The sequence below is a fragment of the Myotis brandtii genome, unplaced genomic scaffold (assembly GCF_000412655.1).
Source record: "Myotis brandtii unplaced genomic scaffold, ASM41265v1 scaffold751, whole genome shotgun sequence".
NCBI lineage: Eukaryota > Metazoa > Chordata > Mammalia > Chiroptera > Vespertilionidae > Myotis > Myotis brandtii.
This window is the reverse complement of record NW_005370994.1, coordinates 970,825-988,226: the sequence shown is the minus strand read 5'-3', so window position 1 is coordinate 988,226 and position 17,402 is coordinate 970,825. Positions and strand designations below refer to the sequence as shown.

At 38.3% G+C, this 17,402-nt stretch overlaps 1 protein-coding gene across 1 annotated transcript in view; it reads left to right on the top strand.

The window, feature by feature from the left end:
- Positions 1-6,471: 6,471 nt before the first annotated feature.
- Positions 6,472-17,402, top strand: part of KCNMB2 (potassium channel subfamily M regulatory beta subunit 2) — a 231,498-nt gene continuing 220,567 nt past the window's right edge. Inside the window, exon 1 of the mRNA XM_005883018.2 lies at positions 6,472-7,066. The gene's annotated coding sequence lies outside the window, so the exon portion shown is untranslated. The remainder of the gene's footprint in view (positions 7,067-17,402) is intronic.

Genomic DNA, 17,402 nt, shown 5'->3' with positions numbered 1-17,402 from the left:
GGACAATACCTTAATCAATAAAGAGAAAAAAGAATGGCTTTAAAATCACACACATGCAATTTGAATTAATTGTCTGGCAGGAATTAAAAATAAAACATGCATGCTTGGATAAATTAACATTTGATTGAGTGAGTATAAATTTTGGCAGGATACTGATTTGATTCATGTGGGGAAAATTTTTGTGTGCATGACAAGCAAAAATTACTGAATCTTAGAAAATAACAAACTCCTTTTTCTTATAACAAGCAACATAAGTGTGTCCTAACTTGCCAAGAAATCATTTGCTCCCACCTTTCTGTATTAGCATTGCTGGTTCTCAGTGAAGACATGGTCTCTTTCATTTTGACAAATGCCAAAAGAGTTCCCAAAAGACAGAAAGTTCCAATGACTTCAGTTTATAAATATATTCTGTTTGCTGAGCTTATCTGAAGTATTCCAGGTTTAATGATGTTGAAAAAGCATTCTACTGAATTATGCTTGTGCTAAAAGCTTTACAGGACACAAAAATTCAAAACCCTCGCTCTCAAAAATTTTAAACAAATTGATTTTACAGAAGTACAGAACAGATTTACTTTGTAGATTGGTGTCTCTCTGGCATACAACAGAATTCCCTGGGAGTAAGAATACTCCAGGTTTCAAAGGACACAGTTGGTTAGGGATTCTGTTCTGAGCCGAAGGAATAACATAAATGGCAGCCCCCGACTACTTAGTAGTTCTTCACTTTCCCTCTCCCTGCCATGAGAATTTTCATTTCAGGAAACAGACATAAAAATTCTAACCTTAGTAACTTTCTTCCTTTGCCTCCCTTCTTTCCCTCTTGTCATATGACACCTAACTTCCACTTCAGTTCCCAAAGCAAAGAGAATGTAAAATAATGAATGTCTGCGTGTGGAAGAGAGGAACAAAGCATTCTCTTCCCACCACAATGACTGCCCTGCCTGGGCAAGGTCGAACTCCCCTGGTGGAACGATGAAAGTGGCACAGCCTTCAAGGGAGCGACTTAGCAATACAAACCAAGAGCCTTTAGAGTGTCCAGGTATTTCAGTAATGATGCACATGTGAACATCTACTCTAAACACATATAATCAGATATATAGACAAAGACTTATTTAAAAGACCTTCAGCACAGCATTATTCTAATGAAACAGAAAAATAACCCGTGTGTTCAACATTGGGGTTTTAAAAAATAAATTTGAGGAGATCCATATGACAAAATAGTATGCAGCCATTAATAAAAAGTGAATATTTCAAAATGACATGTTAATGAGAAAATATATAAAACTACATATGCAATATAATCCTAATTTTTTTACATTAATAATAGAAAGTATATGTGGATTGCGGGGTCACAGGAGACATTTGTTTATATTTTCTGTATACTCTCGTTTTTCAATCATGAGCATGTGCCACTTTTATAATGAGAATTAAACAGGGCTTTGTTTTTAAGGAGAGAAACGGCATGCTGTGAAGCTACCATCACATCTAACCTACACCCTTGATAAAAAGTAACTTTAGAAGTTCATTTCAGTATGCCAATCTATGTGTTGGCATCCATTTTGCTGATTCTTTTTCTAAGTAAATTGTGAAATGTAGAAATATTTATTAAGACTTTCTTAGATGTCTAGCATTGAATAAACAGAAATTATCCAACTAACAAAGGCATAATAGATTTCTTAGGATTTGGCTACAATTTTGTAAAGAAGGAGCTTTTACAATAAATGTCCACACACTTACTGAAAAGCATTTTGCTTGTCTCCCACCCTAAGAATCTAGCAACATAAAGTGAGTCATTAATATATATACACATGAATGTAAACACCAACATACATGTAAATCCTTGTTATTTGTACCCAACCTTGGAGCCTTCTGCATACCAGGGATTTTTTTGTTTTGCTTTTAAGACAGATGTGTTTTAATTAACTTCTATTGAAAGAAGCAGGTATCATATCTAATGCTACGTAGTGTACAGGGTACATATTACTGCAGCACCACAAGTCATAATGTTAATTATAAAATTCACCAGCAGTCGTCTTCTCATCGATTGCACATAGATATGCCCAGAGTGTCACATTGTGAGAGCACATGCTTCCGGTACACAGGAGGATCACAGCTAGTCCCCAGGAAGTAGGAGAATTAAAATAAAATAAAATTCAAACAACTGCCAATATTCTATTTTATGTTTTATTTTCAAACTGATTTATGTCCAGTACCCTGACAGGCTTCGGAAGAATGAAAACACAGCTCAATAAGCTGTCTGCCAAATGCAATAGCTCAGCCGCAGAATGATGGCTTCAGAAAGTTGGTTAAACTAGCTTGTGTCTGCTTTCCATGGGCATCCAGGCGAGGGCTCGGCATCTCAATCGGTTTGGTGGTGGGAGGGGGCACGTTAGGGAGGATATTTCAACTAGTCTGGAAATTCACATAAATTAATTAACGTGTATATTATATTATCATCTACCTCCTTCTCCCATTTAGACCCCATGCATACAGAACGGTAATTCACAGAAACCTATAAATGGGACTAACTGCTGACAGAAGGAGGGGTTTCCTGCAGGAATTTCTCTCTTAATTTTTATAAAAACAGACAGAAATGCAATAAAAAAATCCAAGAAGATGATTCAAATCACAGCCTCACTGGATGAGTTTGTGCTTATAGCCCATAGATCGGAGAGTCCTTTCAGCTGCCACCATTAGTACAGAATTATAGTCAGTGTTGATTCTGCAGTTAGAAGAATTGTGGAAATCTATAATTTCTCTTTTAAAAATGTTTACCAACTCTACCTTGAAAACATAAAGAACTGTAAAACAAAAGGTCAGCAACCAGGCATGAATATTTGCCAGATGGGAAGAAAAAAATATGTCACTAAGCTCCAATTTATACTCTTCTTTACCATTTAAAAAAATTCTTCTGGTGCTTATATTTCTGGATATTTCTAGAAGTACTGGGAGCCAGGCATAAAGTTTCATGAAGTAAAAATAACACTGATCATGAGTTAGAAGACATACTTATAGGCTGTGCGATCTTGGATAAATCATTTAACCTCTCTCATCCTCAGTGTCTCCAGATGGAAATGAAACTATTAATATTTGCCTTACCGCTCAATACCTTTGTTCTGAAGATCAAATATGATGTGTGTAAAGTTTTAGAAATGGTCATTTCATTAGTAAACTTTTTAAAAATCTTTAGTCAAAAGGAAAATTTTTTATGAAAAGCAATGTAGACAAATGGAAGGCACATCATTCTGACTTGGAAAACAGACATGGGGCTTTAAATGTCAGACTTTCTTCCATTGGTTTCTTTTAATCATTTTTTAGGGCGAAGACTTCCCATGTATCCTAGAGGGTGCCTCTTTTATGAATTAAACTAGGACTTTAGCGTGAGTTGGCTTCAGCCTTCACAAGAATATAACAGGAAGAAAGAAGTTTCTAACCTAACTTTCCTGTTTTTCCTAGGTAAATAATCACTACAGAACAAAAACGGTTGCTCTCTGTATTATTCAGAGTATAAATTATATATTCCAAAATATAATTAGCACTTGTATCTGTAACAGATAGCTACACTTCCTGGTTATGTATCTATCAAATTTTCATTTTAATAGTGATGACTCATAATGAAATTATGCATTCATCGTTCCATTCATTAAATCACTTAACTTGCAGGCTGTCCATGAAAACTGAAAATTCTCTGCATGTGTTCACGTCATTTTGGCCGATTCTCAACCCAACATTTGTTAACATACAGAAATTTTTTCCAGAACAAGTTTTTTGTGTGTTTTTTTTTTTTGTGGGGGTTTTTGTTGTGGTTGTTTTAATGTGCATTCAGAGAGCAGATGTTGAAAATGTTATCAAGTTGCAGATGCACAGAACACTCTTGCTGAATGTGTCTGGTAATATAGCTCTGAAATATTACTTCAGCTCCTGCCTTCTGCTGCCCCAAACTTCATTCTCCAGGGAACCATCCAAAAACACAATGCTAAGAATGACTAAATTCAATCTTCACATCAGCTGTTTTTGAAATGGTAGAGCACCTTTTTTAAAAGATTCGGCATAGGTTTCTCTTGTTGAAGAAGAAGGGGTGAGCTCCAAAGATACTTTATTATCTGAAACTTTATGATAAGGGGGGAATGAAAGCAATAGTTACTGGGAGATGATCCAGAAAGCAAAACAAAAACAAGAGGCTGTATTTTAGATGATTAACAGAAGAAATGCTTCTCTCTTCCACTCCCTCTCTTTCCTGGTTCTGCCTCCTTTTCTTTCTACTCTTTCTTTTCTCCTCTTCTTCTCTATTGCACCCTTTACCTCCTCTTTAATCACTCCTCTCCCTCTTACTTCCTGCTCAGTAACAACTAGCATTTATTTTAGTATTTCTGTTTACAAAGAGCTTTACTCCTACCTTCCCATGTACCTTGTCTCATTATCACTGCAGTCTTACAACATACATTATTATCATCCCATTTTATGAGAGGCTTACATAGGCTAATGGAAACAAGTTGCAAAATCAGACCTCCTTATTTCAAAGCCTTCTCCGAACAGGATGCTACCTCAATAATTTATTTGCTTCCTTCCTCATAGATCTTTTCCTCTTCTTTCACTCCCTCAGCTTCCCTCCCTCAACTCCCACTCCTCCCCCATTACCTCAAAAAACCATCTTCCACCACAACTGCCCTTTTCAGTAAACTCCTTCATCCTCAGAGAGATCAAGTGACTTTGCTTCTCCAAGGACAGAGCCCCCTCAGCATAACTGACTGTCCTTGCCGAAGTCCCTCTTACTTCCTCCCAGAAATAAATTCTTTTCCTTATCTCTTGTGTCATCAGTATCTGTTTTCTGAATTAATCACATGTAGGATTGGAGGGAAGTATCCAATTGGGAGCCTCTCTCTCTCTCTCTCTCTCTCTCTCTCTCAAATCATATATCATATATGGTGCTATTCATGGTGTTTAGGTTGTTGGGTTGTCATTTATACACTTTTTACATTTGGAAAAAAATTGGGATATATAATTTATATTATTATCCCAACAGTTTATAAAGAGAATATCATAGAAATTATTTTTCCCTGAAATAATCCTTCTCCAATGGTATGCTTGCCTATAAACAAACACACACACACAGGATTTTCATAAAATCCTGAAGAATGACCTGCCAACAATTTCATCCTAGAATTTGTGCACTCTCACTTCAGTGGTATCACTTACTCCAATTACAAACTGTGAAACTGAGGGACTAAAGACAATCATTTTGTATTCTCCAGACTCCTTACAACTGTGAACATCTAATCATTCGGATACGAAATAGTTTCTCTTGCAGGATCATGGGGCTAGTGAAAGGTTTTGGACACAACACAAAATATTATTATTTTTTTCTATTTGAAGAACTGAAAATTTGAAAAAGTTTTCTTCTTTTTTGTCCCACCAACATAATGGGAACAGGATTTTTTTTTAAATTCCAATTACAGTATTTTCTGGTTTATATTTTGCCCCAGGGGAACCACTATAAAGATACCCAAACAGAATGAAACATGTTTACGGTTTGCGGAACAAGGAGATTTTCCCATTAAATCACACCTTATTTCTGAGAAGAAATTGTGAGCAGTAAACTAACAACTGAAATTCAGAAACAATCATGGAATATTAAAACCCAAACCAGGAGTTTAGAGAAAAACAAAATATCTTTCCTTGATCAGACAGCTGATAAGTCAAATATTCAGTTCTCACATATAATAAAATAATGGATGTTATGATCATAATAGTATTTCTAGATAACAAAACTACCAGTGATTAACTAGTGGTGATTTATAAGCATTCCCCTTGAGATTTTGTTTTGCAGTAGTTTTTGCTTTGTTTGCTAATCATACCTCATTTTCAATTATTTAGGCCATTTCCCTTCTTATTCCACCTGCTACTCTCCCTGAGCCCCTCCCCTGAGGGGGATCACTTAATTTCCTGGGTCAGCAGGATGAGAGAAAAGCTAACAGAAGAAAAGGACTGAATTTGGGTGGTTGGAGCATAACACATTCTCTCTGTTAATGTGAGCTATCAAGGCCTTTTCTCTGCGTCTCTATTTGGAAACTACTTAGAACTTTTCAGAGTAGCATTTCAAGGCAAGTAAGTAATACCCTCCTCATCTATCACCGATGGTAAGGCATTCCTCTTGGAACTTCCATGATCATGACTGTCCAAAGGGGATCAAGGTAGTGTACACATCCCCAGCCCTTCCCTTCCACCCACCATTCATTCTTTCCATTTAGACATAGTGCACAGCGCATGATTGCTTCTAACAGGAACACACGCTTTGTCAGTCAGCCTGAAATAATAAATGTGCTCGTGGATCCATTCTGTCCATTTGATATCATTGGAAGTTTTATCTAAAATGAATCCTTCCTCAGGGATGATGAGAACATTTCCCATTGGGATTGATTCCCTTACCTGACTCTAGAGGATGCTTATGTCTGTTACTGGGCAGAGCAGGAGTCCCTTGCTGCGAGTGAGAGAATTGCTTGGGGAACCCTAGAGTGTTTATTCCCAACTTCACTCTGCGTGTAAAAACACCTCTTTTCAAAAGGAATGCTCTCTCCTGTAGTAAAAGAGGATGGGGAAATCTGATCCAGTCGGCAGGGTGGCATCTGTCTGAGCCCTCTCTCCCTTTTTAATATGAGAATTCGAAAGCAGTGGGGAAGTGATGGTAGACCTATCACAGCATTGCTAACAGACAGCCTATTACAGTATTTAATAAAAACAGAAACAGCATGCCTACCATAGGCTAATAGTCCTACCTCCTGCACGCTTTCAAAACAGTAGAAAGCAGCTTGAACGGAGCTTCAGATAACTAATTTCAAGCATGGCTGTCTAGCGTGCCTGTCACTCCTATTGTCCTTCCAAACTCTTTCAGACATTTTGAGCCGGGAGTGCTAAAGCTATGAGTTAGCAAGGGTTGTGACATTAATGGTCCAGAAAGGCTTTAGGCAGGAGAGGTAATGATGATTACCCGTGGCTCTTCAGAGGACTGCACTGGATCGCTGTCATTAAAAATTAAGCGTGGCTTTTGAGGAAGATGTGACAACTACCGGAGGTAAGATTTGCATGTAAAACAAAGGGATCTGTTGCTGTGCTTTTCGTTTGCCGAGTGCCCAGTGGGTCGTGAATTGCAGCCAGGTGCGGGGTGAGAAGCAGGAAGGGGAGAGAGGGGAGTGGGAGACGGCTCTGCTTAGAGCAAAACACAGCGGATAGTGTTCTGTTTTCTGGCAGAAATGCCTCGAGGACAAACTGGCTCCAGTCTGGGAGCCTGCTCAGAGTGCCTTCCACGTTGCTTCTCCCGTGGAGTGGAATGCTTAGAGGTCACGGAGAAAGCAGTTTGCTTGTCTGTGGTGCTAGCTGGACCGTTGGTAGGGTTATGTGCAGACTTTGGTGGGTGGGAGGCAAAACGGTCCAAGAGAAATAAAGAGGAAGCTGTCCTGAGGACTTGAAACCTGTTAGATAAATATTTTATTCCCCTGGTCCAGGTGCTGGGATAGGCAGCTTCTGATTTTTAAAAGGGGAAATGGGAAGATTACAAAGGATTTCCCTCATAAAGAACTACTCCGGATTGAATCTATTATTAAAGAAAAGTGGGTACCTTCGTCCATTTTGCATGTTGAAAGCCTGATCCACACTGTTTGTGTTCATGGTGTTGCTAAAGCAGAGGAAGAGTTTTAGGCTAACAGGGGGGGCTTTCTCTCTATTCCTGCTTTTGCTTTTCAACAACTGCCAGGGCTGCAGATGGAAATGGTGATTCGTTAGAGATGATGAACTAGATGGCTTGTTCTTGCCTTTTCTCCTTTTTTCATGCACAGCATAAAAGCACAATTCTCCTTGCAAGATGCGAGGGGCAGGTGGGTTCCCGAGTCGGGTGGACCAGGAGCAGATTTGCAGAGGAACTTGCGCTGCTTTGTACTTTATTATGGGGTTGGTGTAGCTCAGTGGGGAAAGGAAATGTCAAGAAATCATCTGCTGAGATTTTTTAAAGCCAAAAATGCAATGATCAAAAACGAATGTTTCCGCAACTTGATCCAGGGTGCGAGTGTCAGTGTTTGTCATTGCACGTGACCCTCAATGTGAAGTGGCAGAAACATAGTGAGTGGATTTCTCAGTCCCGCCGTGTCGCTTCCCTGATAGACTTCACAAACTCCTCGATGCAAAGATGTTGCTTGAGATTTCGAAAGACACTATGTTCTGATGCATTGATTTAGTTATAGCAAATGGCAAGGATACACAGAATAATTGTGTATTTAAAAAATAATATAATATGCTTCCAAAAGTTCTATAGTCATGCAGTACTGACTAGAAATGAAAGTGAAATATAATTATAGTATGTTTGCTTCGGCTAAATACTGAAATTAAAGAGTGGTGGGCTTTTTCTCTGATGCAGTTAAGTCTGTCCATTTGCCAGTTTCTGTGTAAATACCTCCATTCACATACAAAGTTGAAATCATTGTCCTGTAGTGTGCTTAAAGTTGTGTGTCTATTTTCCTAATAGTGTGATGAAAATTACTGAAACTCTCTTTGCTAATCTTTATGTGACCAAGAGCACGTGAAATAACTGTATAGAATTTCTGATGCAATTGATGGCTATGACATAGTTTTCTGCTCCTGTGTGGCCAGAGGAAAGTGCGACCTTGACCTTGTAAAGTTCCATTCTCTAGCCAATTGTGCTCACCCATCAAGAACCCATATACAGAGAGTTCGCAATACACAAACGGAAACACACACATTTTACTTACAGCTGCCAGAAGTTTACAACTGAATGTTATTTCTATTGTTTCATTAATTTCATTTATTTGAAAAGGACTTTCACTGGCTCTGGTCTTACCAATATCTTCTGACTCTAATCACATCATGCATTGATTATAGAAGCAATTTATGCCATAAAAGTTGTCAACAGAATTCTTTTGCTGTGGTCATGCTCATAACACTTTCCTGCTAAACTAAAATGACTTTTCACAATTTTTACAGATTTATGGGAAAAGTTCTTATGTTAAATCTTGATGGTGTATGTGTCTAGACAGGACCCCTTCAACATGAAATATATAGGAGAGATACAGCAATTTGTTATTGTTGTTGGGGTGGTGGGGAAAACCAAGCCAAGCAATTTAGTCAAAATGACCTACTTGGTGTTACTAATTAACATCATTTCCTATTTACCTTGTCAATCAGAGCATTTCCAGATAGCCTTCCCTTTCAGTCTTTGCCACATCTAGTAATGAAAAACCAGCAATTCTCCAGTAATACATAAAGCAACTCTGGATTCCACCCTGACATAAAAGATAAGCAAAGCTCTAGTCTATCTTGTTTTCTCAGTCCCTAAGGGTAGCACAGTCATCATTTAGTCACCAAGACACAAGTCAGCAAGTCCAGAGTTGCCCTTGTTCTCTGCTTCTCTCAAATACACACGCAGTCGTCATTCTACTTTATTAGTAGATATCGGACATAACATTCCTCAAATTAACACAATCCTCTCTTTGACTATTTATTTTCTCCCATAAAAATATAATGAAAAAAGAACCTTCCCAAAATATTTGTGCTATTAGAGGAAATAAAAAGCTGACTATAACAATGTATATACAATATAATCCTAATTGTAATATATACCTGTGTATGAAAAAGCACACAATGTTATCCTCATTATTAATCTGTAGGGTTGCTAAATTTTTAAAGCAGACATTATATTAATAGTCACAAAAACACTAACATCATTAAAGTTTACATCTCCTATTCCAATCATGTTGCCATCTTTCTCATTATCATACTTCAGATTATCCACTAAGTCTTCAATGCAAATTCCCAAGTCATCTGTTGGTCCAAGAAAGGCTGAGCAAGCGTGCGATTGCCCTATCAAAGCCTCTTCCTCCTTGGGTTTTTGGCACATCGTGAAAAACTCAGCATCATCCTTTCTGAGAGACTGACTCCTACACCTTAATTCAGGTTTACTAGAAAAGGTGTGTGTGTGTGTGTGTGTGTGTGTCTAATTCTCTTTTATAGATACAGCATTTCTTCTTTTCTGGCTGCTCATTATCTCCTAAATATTTAAATTTTGGAGTGATCTGTGGCTCAACTATAAATCTCTTCTTTATTTATACTTACTCCCTAAATGAGTTTGATCTAATCTCAAGATCATAGAAACCATCTATATACAAACAGCTCACAAATTCCAATCCCTCACTTGGGCTTTTCCCCTTTTTCCCTTACCTCCATACTTACATATTCAACTACTTATCATGCCACTGCTACCACTCTGAGCAAATTACTACCAATTATCAGATTATTGCATATATTTCCACCATTGATCTTTTGTTTCTGCCTCCTCCCCCCTGCTCTCATACACACATTTTAGTCTGTATCCAACACCAGTGGTCATTTCAAAATTAAAATTAAATCTTAATATCCCCTGCTTAAAAGTCTCCAACACCTTCCCATCTGAATACATATAAAAGCCAGATTCTTACAGAGGCTCATAAGCCATGTGTGATCAGCCCAGGTTCCTCCCTGGTTCTTCTGCTACCCTCTTCCTTTAGCACTCCACTACAGCCACACTGGCCTCCTGGCTTTTCCTGAAACCTGCCAAGTACTTTCAAACCTCAGGGCCTTTGACTGTGCTGTGCCTGCTGCCTGGAAAATTCTTCCCCTACATAACCACATGATTCAGTTTCTCACCTTCTTCATGGCCCTACCAAATGTCACTTCATCAGAGAATTCCCTGAAAACCATATTTCAAATTATACCCCCTTGCACAAATCCTGTTCCTAGTCCCTGCTTCCTTTTTCTCCATAGCATATCAAATCATCCCCCAATACAGCATAGGTTGAGCTTTTATTGTCTCTCTCCTGCTAGAATGCAAATTCTTTGAGAGTAAGGATTTCTAGAATTTTCTATAATCCATGGAGGTAGTGTGATATGAATTGGATATAGCATCTGAGATACGTACAGTCTTTAGGAACAAAGAGACTTGGTCTGAATCTCACCTTTAAACTTCATAGCTATGTGACCATGGGCAAGTTTTAAAATCATTCTGTTGTATCTCAGTTTCCTCACTGGTAATTGGCAATAGTAATACCTCCCTCTCTGGGTTGAAGATTAAAGTGATTATGTGTGCCAGTGCCCCTTTAGAATAAATACCTGGCACAGAGGAAATGCTTAAAACGTAATAGTGTTCTCACTGCTACTGTCATTTGATCTTCACAGCATGCCTAAATAGTAGATAGAACACTTTCCATTGAACAGATAAGAAAACTAAGATGTAGAAAAGTTAATCAAATTGCTCAAGGTCAAAGAACTAGTAAGCTATTGAAATTCACTCTCCCTTCAGTCATAAAGATTTCTGATAAATATAATGTCAGGTTAACCATCTTTAATGTATTTAGTGACTACAGGCTGCCAGTGATTAGAGGAATTTTTTAAAAGGACGGATCTGAAGAAAAGAATTTTCTTTCCTTAGTGAACAAACAATGTGGGAGCCTTATGGATTCCTTCCCTGAAGAAAAAGTGGACTTAAGCTCCTGTGAAACAACTTAAATGGCAGCTAATTTGCTTATTAAGGAAACCTCAGTCTCTAGAAGTGCAATATAATGTAGCATCCGAACGCCAGCCTCACAGTCCTGAAGACCTGCCCATTGCAGGTTCTTCCAACCTTGATGAGCCTCTGTAGATGGTAACAGTACATCACTCATGGGTTTTCGAGGATTAAATGAGGTAATCTGTGCATAGCTGTTAGCGCCATGCTTGGCACAAATTAAATGCATAATACATATTACCTATCAACACCTTAACTATTATTATCTAGAATGAAACTTTAAATGCTATATATACTACGACACTGAGAGATTTGGTTTAAATATCTCATTTAGTTCTGATTTCTTGGTATTGCATGTCTCTTAGTTCATTCAATAGGTAACATTTAAGGGTGATTTAATCATCAGTGAATCACATTAGAGTTCAAGGTGTTAGAGCGTATAGTCAGCCACAGAAACAGAATTTCTTGAAATGTATGACATTTGATTGTTTCTTATTAGGCCCAAAATGAAAGAGGCAATTCTGAAAAAAATCAAGAAAATGTCTGCTTTTCTGAGGTAACCCCATTTTATGGATTCATAAAAGAACTTTAACTGAGTGCCTTCCCTCAATCTTGTCAGGTTCTAGTTTCAACATTCCTGTCTTCACTCTGCCTGTGACTACACAGGCTGAATTCCTGGTAAAGCGACTAGATGAATGCATCATCATAGGATATGACTTCAGTGCAAGGTGTGCATGAAATTGGAAATTTAGATTTAACATTATGAAATTCTTAATGCCAAGATATTTACTTTCATTTAATTGCTTGATAAAAATTAGCACCTCCAGACAAACTATTAGAAAAGTCTCAAATACAATCTACTACATAGGCTAAACTTTCCTTTAGTCATTTCTGAACTTCATCCTGCACCACCAACTCCCCATGTTTCTAATTATTGAAGATTGGTTTGTGTTACTAATGGCTGTATTTGTGTGTTTCTTTTAATATTTTGTCATATCTCAAATCCACCTCTGTAAGTGAAACTAGTTCTAACAGTAGTGTGTGTGTGTGTGTGTGTGTGTTATGGGCCAACTCCTGACAACCCTATGAATGAGTAATGCCTACAATGTTCTGTCCTCAACAGCCCTGCGAAGCTCCTGCAGACTCATGCCTACGGCTTCTTTATGGAGTCACTCCTTTTCATATTTGGACTTTCTCATTTCCTGCTACCTTCTATATTTCCCAGTATTATTGTCTTTTCCATAGGACTCTATCTTTTCATAATGTGCCTGAAGTAGGATAGTTTCAGTTTTGCCTCCATCAATGTCTAACATAATTTGCTCTAGGACTCACTTTTTCATCTTCTGGCTGTTCAAGGTATCTGGAGAACTCTCCTCTAACACCATATTTCAAATGAATCAATTATTTTTCTATCATTTGGGTAGTAGATAATATATTTTCCATTATTCACTGTCCAACTTTCACATATGTGCATAGTATTTGGGAATACAAGGGTGTGGGTAACCTTAGCCTTGGTCTTTAATGACATATTTGCTCTTGGTGATCTTTCCTAATTCTTCTGTTGCTGTAGTATCCCTCTCCAAAGGTGTGGGTATTTCATTGTCATAAAAATGTCATGATTTTCAAGGTTTGATTTTTTTTAAAATTTTCACAAAATATTGTTCCTTTTTATTGCAAGAATACTCTGTGCATAGTCCTACCATGGCCCTTAGCACACTGTGCTGATCTTTGGTTTACTAATCTGCTCCCCTCCTCCCCAGTTGAATTGTAAGTGCCTGGAGGTTAAGGACTAGGTCATAGTCATTGCAGTATTTTCAGTGCCTAGCAGAGTTCTTGGCAGTAGTTAAAGCTCAATAAGTATTTCTTGAATGAGTTGAATCAGTGAATATATATATATATATATTAGACATCTTAGTGTCCAGTTTGACCCAGGGAGGGTAAATGACCAAGTGGATAAATAAATCATGCACCTCAGAAATAGTGCTACATGGGACTATCTTATAATAATAAAGCCCTGGACCTGCCATGTGCTTACTAACACCTCATCCACCTCTCCTCTGTATGTTCTCAGGCCCGTATCAGATGCTTCTTTTGACACTTTCCCCATCCCTTCCTCTTACTGTCTGCCCACAGCTGCTACCTTATCTTTCTAAATAGGATGGTGGAGCCTTTCATTTAAAGCCAACTTTAAGTCTGACAGCCTCCAACAGCAAATGCCTAAGCCCCCTCCTCATCAAAGCTAGGGTGACAGATGAGCCCGGGTGAGAATTCCAGCTCAGGGGGAGGGGAGGGAATAAATCAGCTGTCAAAATGTCAAGGCTGCTGACTTCTTAGGAAAGAAAGAGATGATGCTTATATTGCTAGACAGGAGGGCTTTGGTTTACATTTGCTAGCATTTGTACTAAATAGGGAAAATGTCAAATGAATGCCACATGCAGGCTCCTTGTCGTCTTGGTGCTTTCCTGAATTAAGACTCCAGAATATTCTGGACATGGGAGCTCATTTTCCGTTTTCAACAAATCCAGTTGATTTGTAAAAAAAAAAAAAAATAGCCAGACAAGTAAAATACACCACTAAACTTTAAAGTATAAAATTTAGCCCAGATAATTAGGTTGCAAACTCCTTGAGAGCAGACACTATGTTTTTATAAATCTTAGGTGAATCAAACTGTGTTAAATATATACAATTTTAAAAAATAACATTTTTTGGCTGATAAACTCTTCTCTTCACCTCTTCCCTGAGGTAAAGACATATTAGATAGGTCAGGAAAATTTCTTATTGTTGCCCAGTCCATGTGGCCCAGTGGTTTATTGGTGACCTTTGAACCAGGAGCTCACGGTTCAATTCCCCATCAAGCATATGCCTGGGTTGCAGGCTCGATCCACAGTAGGGGGCATGCAGGAGGCAGCTGATCAATGATTCTCTCTCATCTTTGATGCTTCTATTTCTCTCTCCCTCTCCCTTCCTCTCTGAAATCAATAAAAACATATTTTTTAATTTCTTATTGTTATTTACAAGGCTGTGTAGCAATGAAGGGGTCTAGAAACCACACAAATCTTAATTTCACTGAATCCCCTTTGTGCACTGGATGCAAATAGAGTTCTTAGGGAAGAGGAAAGAAAGAAGGGAATGGGATATCTGATCTTGCCTGTTTACTTATAGAATCATATTACTCACAGACTTTCTTTGGTTGGAAATGATTTATAAAACCAATCCATGTAGGCTTCTATCAAAGGAAGATTCATTTTGGAACTTTGTCAAAATACAGCCCTTACTACACTGCAAGTGTCTGGGGAATTCCACTGTACATAGTTCAGGACTTTATAAATAATGATTTTGGTTTTGTCAGACTTTTTAAGTCTCTTTATTTTATTATTACTAAAATTTTCACTCAGAATCTGGTAAAGGTCAAGCGCCTGACTCTATAACTCTTATCCACAAAGGGTAAAGTATCTTTCAAAGTGAAAAGCTAAGAATGTTAAAAAATAGACAGCAATTTAAATGCAAATCTGGATTCTTTCTTGCTTTGCATAGATGCAGAGGATCATTCTGTACCACTGCATAAGGCACGTAATGAGAAGGAGAGAGAAGCAGTTGGTAAATCTTGCCCGTGAGATAATTCTTAAACGTCTTGAGTTTGGTTTTGCCTATGCATCTGGAAATTTCTGACCATGGGAAGAATATGTAGCTCCATCAAGCTGAAGTATAGTTTCCTTCCTTAGGGGATTGTATTTCTATATTAAATCTGGGGCCATTGAATGTCTTTAATTTTTTTTTCGTTTCCTAGTATATTACAAATGAAGAGATTAAGGGGGTAGGGAAGCAATAGCCTGACAGCCAGAAGAAAATAATACCTAACTTCAGGGGCAAAATTATAAAAGGATGGATTAGGTTTCTTCCTGTCAGTGGAGATGATCAATGACTGGTGTAACTTCGCTTCCTAGTGGTTTTATTTGACCCTTCGTGGTGCTTGGGAACAGTCACATGGGCTCTCTGTGTAGACAACTCAAGGTAATTATTTTCTTGAAAAACATAAAAAAAGAACAGCACAGGACTCAGTTCTCAGTTGGGATGAATCAAGAAAAGTTGAGAGAGAAATAAAGTTTATATCTAAAGGAGAAGGAAGGCTTAGATAATATGTTGCCAAACTTGAGAATTTTTTTTTTGGACATATAAAAAGATAACAATAGCCTGGGTACAGAGAACACTGCCTAGAGAATGTCTATCATAACCAATCTCAATTGTCAAGGCCTATTTCTCCATTGACAGGTAGGTTTAGTGCCTGTAGGACTGAAACTGAAAATAAAAATGGTATAAAGGAAATAGAAGTTGTACTCTAGTTCATATGCCCATATGAAAAGCTGCCTTATGTGCAATTTGATTTCAGATGGTGTTTAGTTTCTTAAAAGAAGGTTCCTCCTCTAGACCTATGAATGTGCTCAGATGTCCATATTATTTTTGAAAAAAATCTATTCTCTATCCTGCTACCCTTTAATTGATCAGTCCTTGTTTCAGGTCTGCATTCAATTATTCATCCATTTATTCATCAAATATTTATTCAACATCTATGGAGGAGGTGTGGTGCCAAAGCAGAAGGGAGCTGCTCCCCACCAACCGTGAGGTGACAATCCTGGATGAGCTAGACATTACTCAAATAGTCACACAAATAAATGTAAAGTTAGAAATGTAATAAGTGCTGAGCGATTATTTAATTGAAGACATTAATGTAGTCAAGGATGTAAGGGAAAGTTCCTCTGAGGAAGATATGACTGAGATGCTAAATGAAGAAGCATAAAAGTGGGGGGGAGCAAGTGTGAAGCCAGAAAGAATTAGAGGAGAAGCTTTCTAGGCAGAGAAAAAATCATGGCACCTGTACTCACTCAACCTTTATCAAGTTCTGTGTGTGTGTGTGTGTGTGTGTGTGTGTGTGTGTGTGCGCGCGCACGCGCATACAGACACGCTCTTACAGAGAGGGAGACAGAGAGAGACACAGAGAGAAAGGATTTCCTGCCCTTGGTGGAGCTTGCATTCTAGTGTAAAGCAATTAATAAAAACTTAATAAATGAGACTTTTTTAAAAAGCCTGTCACAGAGTGTAGATGAGGACAGTGCCTCTGTAGAGGATCAGTGTGTCTGGAGGGCAGGGAAAAACAGCATATGGTTTGAGACAAGGCTGGAGAGGCAGAAAAGAGCCCGGCTAGCTAAGACCTTACAGGTCAGGTTCAGTTGTTCTTTATTCTAAGAGCAATGGAGAGCCATCCAAACAATTAAGTAAGGTACTGAAAAGATATTGGTGCAAAGGTGTCTCCACTGCGGTGTGGTGATCAAAATGGAGAAGAGCAAGAGTGGATGCAGAGAAGACAGTTGCAAAGCTGTGGTAGTGATCCAGGCAGCAGTGGGGGAACAGAAAAGTGGCCAGAAGGGAAGGGGTTCAAAAATCATATGAGAGAGTTGGCAGTGGGATAAATCTGAGAGGACATGGGTAAAGAAGAAGGAAGTGTCAGGGATAATTTTAGATTTCTGACTTGTATACCTGGATAGATGATGAGGTTAAGGAACACAGGAACATGACTAGAGTTCCCTTTCATCATTTTGAAGCTGTAGTCTGTACTTACTGCCTTCACTTCCTTGCCCCCATTCATTTATAAGGCACTTGTGTTGAATTCTGGACATACATTTCCTGTGATGGCCCTCTTCACTCTCTCCAGGAATCTCTTTACCACCCAGTTTGGCTTTTTCACAATCTTCATGACCCTTGATTATTCTACAGCATTCAACACTATGGACCCTCTCTCTCTATTCTCTCTGTCTGTCTTCCTGCCTCTCTCCTCTCTTTCTCTCTCTCTCTCTCTCAATATATATAT